Source organism: Cavia porcellus, unplaced genomic scaffold, assembly GCF_034190915.1.
Source record: "Cavia porcellus strain 051 isolate PalLab524CR breed Dunkin Hartley unplaced genomic scaffold, mCavPor4.1 scaffold_44, whole genome shotgun sequence".
NCBI classification, from domain to species: domain Eukaryota; kingdom Metazoa; phylum Chordata; class Mammalia; order Rodentia; family Caviidae; genus Cavia; species Cavia porcellus.
Genome location: NW_026947527.1, coordinates 5,072,911 through 5,085,635, shown reverse-complemented (window position 1 = coordinate 5,085,635; position 12,725 = coordinate 5,072,911).

The following is a 12,725-nucleotide window of genomic DNA, read 5'->3' as shown; positions in this document are numbered from 1 at the left end:
GTAACACACACCCATACAATGCGCACCACCCCGCGATGTTTTTCAGAAACATATCCTACATTGCCACTGCATGTTCCCTGACCTCCCCATGCTGACCACCTCGCGGTGCTTTTCTCTATCCTACATGGCCACTCACTGCCTATTCTAATTCAGACCCTCCGATTCACACCCCCCCGTGATGTTTTTCTCACTCCTACTAGTGAATGTAATGTAACACACACCCATACAATGCGCACCACCCCGCGATGTTTTTCAGAAAACTATCCTGCATTGCCACTGCATGTTCCCTCACCTCCCCATGCTGACCACCCCGCGGTGCTTTTCTCCATCCTACATTGCCACTCACTGCCTATCCTAATTCAGACCCTCCGATTCACACCACCCCGTGATGTTTTTGTCACTCCTACTAGTGAATGTAATGTAACACACACCCATACAATGCGCACCACCCCGCGATGTTTTTCAGAAACAAATCCTACATTGCCACTGCATGTTCCCTAACCTCCCCATGCTGACCACCTCACGGTGCTTTTCTCTATCCTACATTGCCACTCACTGCCTATCCTAATTCAGACCCTCCGATTCACACCACCCCGTGATGTTTTTCTCACTCCTACTAGTGAATGTAATGTAACACACACCCATACAATGTGCACCACCCCGCGATGTTTTTCAGAAACCTATCCTACATTGCCACTGCATGATCCCTGAACTCCCCATGCTGACCACCCCGTGGTGCTTTTCTCCATTCTACATTGCCACTGACTGCCTATCCTAATTCAGACCCTCCGATTCACACCACCCCGTGATGTTTTTCAGAAAACTATCCCACATTGCCACTGCATGTTCCCTGACCTCCCCATGCTGACCACCCAGCGGTGCTTTTTCCATCCTACATTGCGACTCACTGCCTATCCTAATTCAGACCCTCCGATTCACACCACCCCGTGATGTTTTTCTCACTCCTAATAGTGAATGTAATGTAACACACAATCATACAATGCGCACCACCCCGTGATGTTTTTCTCACTCCTACTAGTGAATGTAATGTAACACAAAGCCATACAATGCGCACCACCCCGTAATGTTTTTCTAACTCCTACTAGTGAATGTAATGTAACAAACAGCCATACAATGCGCACCACCCTGCGATGTTTTTCAGAAACCTATCCTACATTGCCACTGCATGTTCCCTGACCTCCCCATGCTGACCACCCCGTGGTGCTTTTCTCCATCCTACATTGCCACTCACTGCCTATCCTAATTCAGACCATCCGATTCACACGACCCCGTGATGTTTTTTCACTCCTACCAATGAATGCAACGTAACACACACCCATAGAATGCGCACCACCCCGCGATGTTTTTCAGAAACCTATCCTACATTGCCACTGCATGTTCCATGACCTCCCCATGCTGACCACCCCGCGGTGCTTTTCTCCAACCTACATTGCCACTCACTGCCTATCCTAATTTAGACCTCCGATTCACACCATGCTGTGATGTTTTTCTCACTCCTACTAGTGAATGTAATGTAACACACACCCATACAATGCGCACCACCCCGCGATGTTTTTCAGAAACCTATGCTGCATTGCCACTGCATGTTCCCTGACCTCCCCATGCTGACCACCCGCGGTGCTTTTCTCCATCCTACATTGCCACTCACTGCTTATCCTAATTCAGACCCTCCGATTCACACCACCCCGTGATGTTTTTCTCACTCCTACTAGTGAATGTAATGTAACACACACCCATACAATGCGCACCACCCCGCGATGTTTTTCAGAAACATATCCTACATTGCCACTGCATGTTCCCTGACCTCCCCATGCTGACCACCTCGCGGTGCTTTTCTCTATCCTACATGGCCACTCACTGCCTATTCTAATTCAGACCCTCCGATTCACACCCCCCCGTGATGTTTTTCTCACTCCTACTAGTGAATGTAATGTAACACACACCCATACAATGTGCACCACCCCGCGATGTTTTTCAGAAACCTATCCCACATTGCCACTGCATGTTCCCTGACCTCCCCATGCTGACCACCCAGCGGTGCTTTTTCCATCCTACATTGCCACTCACTGCCTATCCTAATTCAGACCCTCCGATTCACACCACCCCGTGATGTTTTTCTCACTCCTACTAGAGAATGTAATGTAACACACACCCATACAATGCGCACCACCCCGTGATGTTTTTCTCACTCCTACTAGTGAATGTAATGGAACACACACCCATACAATGCGCACCACCCCGAGATGTTTTTCAGAAACCTATCCTGCATTGCCACTGCATGTTCCCTGACCTCCCCATGCTGACCACCCCGCGGTGCTTTTCTCCATCCTACATTGCCACTCACTGCCTATCCTAATTCAGACCCTCCGATTCACACGACCCCGTGATGTTTTTTCACTCCTACCAATGAATGTAACGTAACACACACCCATAGAATGCCCACCACCCCGCGATGTTTTTCAGAAACCTATACTACATTGCCACTGCATGTTCCATGACCTCCCCATGCTGACCACCCCGCGGTGCTTTTCTCCAACCTACATTGCCACTCATTGCCTATCCTAATTCAGTCCCTCCGATTCACACCACCCCGTGATGTTTTTCTAACTCCTACTAGTGAATGTAATGTAACACACACCCATACAATGCGCACCACCCCGTGATTTTTTTCAGAAAACTATCCTACATTGCCACTGCATGTTCCCTGACGTCCCCATGCTGACCACCCCGCGGTGCTTTTCTCCATCCTACATTGCCACTCGGTGCCTATCCTAATTCAGACCCTCCGATTCACACCACCACGTGATGTTTTTCTCACTCCTACTAGTGAATGTAATGTAACACACACCCATACAATGCGCACCACCCCGTGATGTTTTTCTCACTACTACAAGTGAATGTAATGTTACACACACCCATACAATGCGCACCACCCCGCGATGTTTTCAGAAACCTATCCTACATTGCCACTGCATGTTCCCTGACCTCCCCATGCTGACCACCACACAGTGCTTTTCTCCATCCTACATTGCCACTCACTGCCTATCCTAATTCAGACCCTATGATTCACACCACCCTGTGATGTTTTTCTCACTCCTACTAGTGAATGTAATGTAACACACACCCATACAATGCGCACCACCCCGTGATGTTTTTCTCACTCCTATTAGTGAATGTAATGTAACACACACCCATACAATGCGCACCACCCTGCGATGTTTTTCAGAAACCTATCCTACATTGCCACTGCATGTTCCCTGAACTCCCCATGCTGACCACCCCGTGGTGCTTTTCTCCATCCTACATTGCCACTCACTGCCTATCCTAATTCAGACCATCCGATTCACACGACCCCGTGATGTTTTTTCACTCCTACCAATGAATGTAACGTAACACACACCCATAGAATGCGCACCACCCCTCGATGTTTTTCAGAAACCTATCCTACATTGCCACTGCATGTTCCATGACCTCCCCATGCTGACCAACCCGCGGTGCTTTTCTCCAACCTACATTGCCACTCACTGCCTATCCTAATTTAGACCTCCGATTCACACCACGCCGTGATGTTTTTCTCACTCCTACTAGTGAATGTAATGTAACACACACCCATACAATGCGCACCACCCCGTGATGTTTTTCTCATTCCTACTAGTGAATGTAATGTAACACACACCCATACAATGCGCACCACCCCGCGATGTTTTTCAGAAAACTATCCTGCATTGCCACTGCATGTTCCCTCACCTCCCCATGCTGACCACCCCGCGGTGCTTTTCTCCATCCTACATTGCCACTCACTGCCTATCCTAATTCAGACCCTCCGATTCACACCACCCCGTGATGTTTTTGTCACTCCTACTAGTGAATGTAATGTAACACACACCCATACAATGCGCACCACCCCGCGATGTTTTTCAGAAACATATCCTACATTGCCACTGCATGTTCCCTAACCTCCCCATGCTGACCACCTCACGGTGCTTTTCTCTATCCTACATTGCCACTCACTGCCTATCCTAATTCAGACCCTCTGATTCACACCACCCCGTGATGTTTTTCTCACTCCTACTAGTGAATGTAATGTAACACACACCCATACAATGTGCACCACCCCGCGATGTTTTTCAGAAACCTATCCTACATTGCCACTGCATGATCCCTGAACTCCCCATGCTGACCACCCCGTGGTGCTTTACTCCATTCTACATTGCCACTGACTGCCTATCCTAATTCAGACCCTCCGATTCACACCACCCCGTGATGTTTTTCTCACTCCTAATAGTGAATGTAATGTAACACACAATCATACAATGCGCACCACCCCGTGATGTTTTTCTCACTCCTACTAGTGAATGTAATGTAACACAAAGCCATACAATGCGCACCACCCCGTAATGTTTTTCTAACTCCTACTAGTGAATGTAATGTAACAAACAGCCATACAATGCGCACCACCCTGCGATGTTTTTCAGAAACCTTTCCTACATTGCCACTGCATGTTCCCTGACCTCCCCATGCTGACCACCCCGTGGTGCTTTTCTCCATCCTACATTGCCACTCACTGCCTATCCTAATTCAGACCATCCGATTCACACGACCCCGTGATGTTTTTTCACTCCTACCAATGAATGCAACGTAACACACACCCATAGAATGCGCACCACCCCGCGATGTTTTTCAGAAACCTATCCTACATTGCCACTGCATGTTCCATGACCTCCCCATGCTGACCACCCCGCGGTGCTTTTCTCCAACCTACATTGCCACTCACTGCCTATCCTAATTTAGACCTCCGATTCACACCATGCTGTGATGTTTTTCTCACTCCTACTAGTGAATGTAATGTAACACACACCCATACAATGCGCACCACCCCGCGATGTTTTTCAGAAAACTATCCTACATTGCCACTGCATGTTCCCTGACCTCCCCATGCTGAACACCCCGCGGTGCTTTTCTCCATCCTACATTGCCACTCGGTGCCTATCCTAATTCAGACCCTCCGATTCACACCACCACGTGATGTTTTTCTCACTCCTACTAGTGAATGTAATGTAACACACACCCATACAATGCGCACCACCCCGTGATGTTTTTCTCACTACTACAAGTGAATGTAATGTTACACACACCCATACAATGCGCACCACCCCGCGATGTTTTTCAGAAACCTATCCTACATTGCCACTGCATGTTCCCTGACCTCCCCATGCTGACCACCACACAGTGCTTTTCTCCATCCTACATTGCCACTCACTGCCTATCCTAATTCAGACCCTACGATTCACACCACCCTGTGATGTTTTTCTCACTCCTACTAGTGAATGTAATGTAACATACACCCATACAATGCGCACCACCCCGTGATGTTTTTCTCACTCCTATTAGTGAATGTAATGTAACACACACCCATACAATGCGCACCACCCTGCGATGTTTTTCAGAAACCTATCCTACATTGCCACTGCATGTTCCCTGACCTCCCCATGCTGACCACCCCGTGGTGCTTTTCTCCATCCTACATTGCCACTCACTGCCTATCCTAATTCAGACCATCCTATTCACACGACCCCGTGATGTTTTTTCACTCCTACCAATGAATGTAACGTAACACACACCCATAGAATGCGCACCACCCCGCGATGATTTTCAGAATCCTATCCTACATTGCCACTGCATGTTCCATGACCTCCCCATGCTGACCACCCCGCGGTGCTTTTCTCCAACCTACATTGCCACTCACTGCCTATCCTAATTTAGACCTCCGATTCACACCACGCCGTGATGTTTTTCTCACTCCTACTAGTGAATGTAATGTAACACACACCCATACAATGCGCACCACCCCGTGATATTTTTCTCATTCCTACTAGTGAATGTAATGTAACACACACCCATACAATGCGCACCACCCCGCGATGTTTTTCAGAAACCTATCCTGCATTGCCACTGCATGTTCCCTGACCTCCCCATGCTGACCACCCCGCGGTGCTTTTCTCCATCCTACATTGCCACTCACTGCCTATCCTAATTCAGACCCTCCGATTCACACCACCCCGTGATGTTTTTCTCACTCCTACTAGTGAATGTAATGTAACACACACCCATACAATGCGCACCACCCCGCGATGTTTTTCAGAAACATATCCTACATTGCCACTGCATGTTCCCTGACCTCCCCATGCTGACCACCTCGCGGTGCTTTTCTCTATCCTACATTGCCACTCACTGCCTATCCTAATTCAGACCCTCCGATTCACACCACCCCGTGATGTTTTCCTCACTCCTACTAGTGAATGTAATGTAACACACACCCATAAAATGCGCACCACCCCGTGATGTTTTTCTCACTCCTACTAGTGAATGTAATGTAACACACACCCATGCAATGCGCACCACCCCTCAATGTTTTTCAGAAACCTATCCTACATTGCCACTGCATGTTCCCTGACCTCCCCATGCTGACCACCCCGCGTTGCTTTTCTCCATCCTACATTGCCACTCACTGCCTATCCTAATTCAGACCCTCTGATTCACACTGCCCCGTGATGTTTTTCTCACTCCTACTAGTGAATGTAATGTAACACAATCCTATACAATGCGCACCATCCCGTGATGTTTTTCTCACTCCTACTAGTGAATGTAATGTAACACACACCCATACAATGCGCACCACCCCGCGATGTTTTTCAGAAACCTATCCTACATTGCCACTGCATATTCCCTGACCTCCCAATGCTGACCACCCCGCGGTGCTTTTCTCCATTCTACATTGCCACTCACTGCCTATCCTAATTCAGACCCTCCGATTCACACCACCGCGTGTTGTTTATTTCACTCCTACTAGTGAATGTAATGTTAACACACCCATACAATGCGCACTACCCCGCAATGTTTTTCTCACTCCTACTAGTGAATGTAATGTAACACACACCCATACAATGCGCACCACCCCGCGATGTTTTTCAGAAAGCTATCCTACATTGCCACTGCATGTTCCCTGACTTCCCCATGCTGACCACCCCGCGGTGCTTTTCTCCATCCTACATTGCCACTCACTGCCTATCCTAATACAGACCCTCCAATTCACACCACCCCATGATGTTTTTCTCACTATTACTAGTGAATGTAATGTAACACACAACCATAAAATGCGCACCACCACGTGATGTATTTCTCACTCCTACTAGTGAATGTAATGTAACACACACCCATACAATGCGCACCACCCCGTGATGTTTTTCTCCTCATACTAGTGACTGTAATGTAACACACACCCATAAAATGCGCACCACCCCCCGATGTTTTTCAGAAACCTATCCTACATTGCCACTGCATGTTCCCTGACCTCCCCATGCTGACCACCCCGTGGTGCTTTTCTCCATCCTACATTGCCACTCACTGCCTATCCTAATTCAGACCGTCCGATTCACACCACCCCGTGATGTTTTTCTCACTCCTACTATTGAATGTAATGTAACATACACCCATGCAATGCGCACCACCCCGTGATGGTTTTCTCACTCCTACTAGTGAATGTAATGTAAGTGACACCCAAAAATGTACACCACCCCGCGATGTTTTTCAGAAACGTATCCTACAGTGCCACTGCATGTTCCCTGACCTCCCCATGCTGACCACCCCACTGTGCTTTTCTCCATCATACATTGCCACTAACTGCCTATCCTAATTCAGACCCTCCGATTCACACCACCCCGTGATGTTTTTCTCACTCCTACTAGTGAATGTAATGTAACACACACCCATACAATGCGCACCACCCCGTGATGTTTTTCTCACTACTACAAGTGAATGTAATGTTACACACACCCATACAATGCGCACCACCCCGCGATGTTTTTCAGAAACCTATCCTACATTGCCAATGATGTTCCCTGACCTCCCCTTGCTGACCACCCCACGGTACTTTTCTCCATCCTACATTGCCACTCACTGCCTATCCTAATTCAGACCCTACGATTCACACCACCCCGTGATGTTTTTCTCACTCCTACTAGTGAATGTAATGTAACACACACCCATACAATGCGCACCACCCCGTGATGACTTTCTCACTCCTACTCGTGAATGTAATGTAACACACACCCATACAATGCACACCACCCCGTGATGTTTTTCTCACTCCTACTAGTGAATGTAATGTAACAAACACCCATATAATGCGCACCACCCTGCGATGTTTTTCAGAAACCTATCCTACATTGCCACTGCATGTTCCCTGACCTCCCCATGCTGACCACCCCGTGGTGCTTTTCTCCATCCTACATTGCCACTCACTGCCTATCCTAATTCAGACCATCCGATTCACACGACCCCGTGATGTTTTTTCACTCCTACCAATGAATGTAACGTAACACACACCCATAGAATGCGCACCACCCCGCGATGTTTTTCAGAAACCTATCCTACATTGCCACTGCATGTTCCATGACCTCCCCATGCTGACAACCCCGCGGTGCTTTTCTCCAACCTACATTGCCACTCACTGCCTATCCTAATTTAGACCTCCGATTCACACCACGCCGTGATGTTTTTCTCACTCCTACTAGTGAATGTAATGTAACACACACCCATACAATGCGCACCACCCCGTGATGTTTTTCTCATTCCTATTGGTGAATGTAATGTAACACACACCCATACAATATGCACCACCCCGCGATGTTTTTCAGAAACCTATCCTGCATTGCCACTGCATGTTCCCTGACCTCCCCATGCTGACCACCCTGCGGTGCTTTTCTCCATCCTACATTGCCACTCACTGCCTATCCTAATTCAGACCCTCCGATTCACACCACCCCGTGATGTTTTTCTCACTCCTACTAGTGAATGTAATGTAACACACACCCATACAATGCGCACCACCCCGCGATGTTTTTCAGAAACATATCCTACATTGCCACTGCATGTTCCCTGACCTCCCCATGCTGACCACCTCGCGGTGCTTTTCTCTATCCTACATTGCCACTCACTGCCTATCCTAATTTAGACCTCCGATTCACACCACGCCGTGATGTTTTTCTCACTCCTACTAGTGAATGTAATGTAACACACACCCATACAATGCGCACCACCCCGTGATATTTTTCTCATTCCTACTAGTGAATGTAATGTAACACACACCCATACAATGCGCACCACCCCGCGATGTTTTTCAGAAACCTATCCTGCATTGCCACTGCATGTTCCCTGACCTCCCCATGCTGACCACCCCGCGGTGCTTTTCTCCATCCTACATTGCCACTCACTGCCTATCCTAATTCAGACCATCCTATTCACACGACCCCGTGATGTTTTTTCACTCCTACCAATGAATGTAACGTAACACACACCCATAGAATGCGCACCACCCCGCGATGATTTTCAGAATCCTATCCTACATTGCCACTGCATGTTCCATGACCTCCCCATGCTGACCACCCCGCGGTGCTTTTCTCCAACCTACATTGCCACTCACTGCCTATCCTAATTTAGACCTCCGATTCACACCACGCCGTGATGTTTTTCTCACTCCTACTAGTGAATGTAATGTAACACACACCCATACAATGCGCACCACCCCGTGATATTTTTCTCATTCCTACTAGTGAATGTAATGTAACACACACCCATACAATGCGCACCACCCCGCGATGTTTTTCAGAAACCTATCCTGCATTGCCACTGCATGTTCCCTGACCTCCCCATGCTGACCACCCCGCGGTGCTTTTCTCCATCCTACATTGCCACTCACTGCCTATCCTAATTCAGACCCTCCGATTCACACCACCCCGTGATGTTTTTCTCACTCCTACTAGTGAATGTAATGTAACACACACCCATACAATGCGCACCACCCCGCGATGTTTTTCAGAAACATATCCTACATTGCCACTGCATGTTCCCTGACCTCCCCATGCTGACCACCTCGCGGTGCTTTTCTCTATCCTACATTGCCACTCACTGCCTATCCTAATTCAGACCCTCCGATTCACACCACCCCGTGATGTTTTCCTCACTCCTACTAGTGAATGTAATGTAACACACACCCATAAAATGCGCACCACCCCGTGATGTTTTTCTCACTCCTACTAGTGAATGTAATGTAACACACACCCATGCAATGCGCACCACCCCTCAATGTTTTTCAGAAACCTATCCTACATTGCCACTGCATGTTCCCTGACCTCCCCATGCTGACCACCCCGCGGTGCTTTTCTCCATCCTACATTGCCACTCACTGCCTATCCTAATTCAGACCCTCTGATTCACACTGCCCCGTGATGTTTTTCTCACTCCTACTAGTGAATGTAATGTAACACAATCCTATACAATGCGCACCATCCCGTGATGTTTTTCTCACTCCTACTAGTGAATGTAATGTAACACACACCCATACAATGCGCACCACCCCGCGATGTTTTTCAGAAACCTATCCTACATTGCCACTGCATATTCCCTGACCTCCCAATGCTGACCACCCCGCGGTGCTTTTCTCCATTCTACATTGCCACTCACTGCCTATCCTAATTCAGACCCTCCGATTCACACCACCGCGTGTTGTTTATTTCACTCCTACTAGTGAATGTAATGTTAACACACCCATACAATGCGCACTACCCCGCAATGTTTTTCTCACTCCTACTAGTGAATGTAATGTAACACACACCCATACAATGCGCACCACCCCGCGATGTTTTTCAGAAAGCTATCCTACATTGCCACTGCATGTTCCCTGACTTCCCCATGCTGACCACCCCGCGGTGCTTTTCTCCATCCTACATTGCCACTCACTGCCTATCCTAATACAGACCCTCCAATTCACACCACCCCATGATGTTTTTCTCACTATTACTAGTGAATGTAATGTAACACACAACCATAAAATGCGCACCACCACGTGATGTATTTCTCACTCCTACTAGTGAATGTAATGTAACACACACCCATACAATGCGCACCACCCCGTGATGTTTTTCTCCTCATACTAGTGACTGTAATGTAACACACACCCATAAAATGCGCACCACCCCCCGATGTTTTTCAGAAACCTATCCTACATTGCCACTGCATGTTCCCTGACCTCCCCATGCTGACCACCCCGTGGTGCTTTTCTCCATCCTACATTGCCACTCACTGCCTATCCTAATTCAGACCGTCCGATTCACACCACCCCGTGATGTTTTTCTCACTCCTACTATTGAATGTAATGTAACATACACCCATGCAATGCGCACCACCCCGTGATGGTTTTCTCACTCCTACTAGTGAATGTAATGTAAGTGACACCCAAAAATGTACACCACCCCGCGATGTTTTTCAGAAACGTATCCTACAGTGCCACTGCATGTTCCCTGACCTCCCCATGCTGACCACCCCACTGTGCTTTTCTCCATCATACATTGCCACTAACTGCCTATCCTAATTCAGACCCTCCGATTCACACCACCCCGTGATGTTTTTCTCACTCCTACTAGTGAATGTAATGTAACACACACCCATACAATGCGCACCACCCCGTGATGTTTTTCTCACTACTACAAGTGAATGTAATGTTACACACACCCATACAATGCGCACCACCCCGCGATGTTTTTCAGAAACCTATCCTACATTGCCAATGATGTTCCCTGACCTCCCCTTGCTGACCACCCCACGGTACTTTTCTCCATCCTACATTGCCACTCACTGCCTATCCTAATTCAGACCCTACGATTCACACCACCCCGTGATGTTTTTCTCACTCCTACTAGTGAATGTAATGTAACACACACCCATACAATGCGCACCACCCCGTGATGACTTTCTCACTCCTACTCGTGAATGTAATGTAACACACACCCATACAATGCACACCACCCCGTGATGTTTTTCTCACTCCTACTAGTGAATGTAATGTAACAAACACCCATATAATGCGCACCACCCTGCGATGTTTTTCAGAAACCTATCCTACATTGCCACTGCATGTTCCCTGACCTCCCCATGCTGACCACCCCGTGGTGCTTTTCTCCATCCTACATTGCCACTCACTGCCTATCCTAATTCAGACCATCCGATTCACACGACCCCGTGATGTTTTTTCACTCCTACCAATGAATGTAACGTAACACACACCCATAGAATGCGCACCACCCCGCGATGTTTTTCAGAAACCTATCCTACATTGCCACTGCATGTTCCATGACCTCCCCATGCTGACAACCCCGCGGTGCTTTTCTCCAACCTACATTGCCACTCACTGCCTATCCTAATTTAGACCTCCGATTCACACCACGCCGTGATGTTTTTCTCACTCCTACTAGTGAATGTAATGTAACACACACCCATACAATGCGCACCACCCCGTGATGTTTTTCTCATTCCTATTGGTGAATGTAATGTAACACACACCCATACAATATGCACCACCCCGCGATGTTTTTCAGAAACCTATCCTGCATTGCCACTGCATGTTCCCTGACCTCCCCATGCTGACCACCCTGCGGTGCTTTTCTCCATCCTACATTGCCACTCACTGCCTATCCTAATTCAGACCCTCCGATTCACACCACCCCGTGATGTTTTTCTCACTCCTACTAGTGAATGTAATGTAACACACACCCATACAATGCGCACCACCCCGCGATGTTTTTCAGAAACATATCCTACATTGCCACTGCATGTTCCCTGACCTCCCCATGCTGACCACCTCGCGGTGC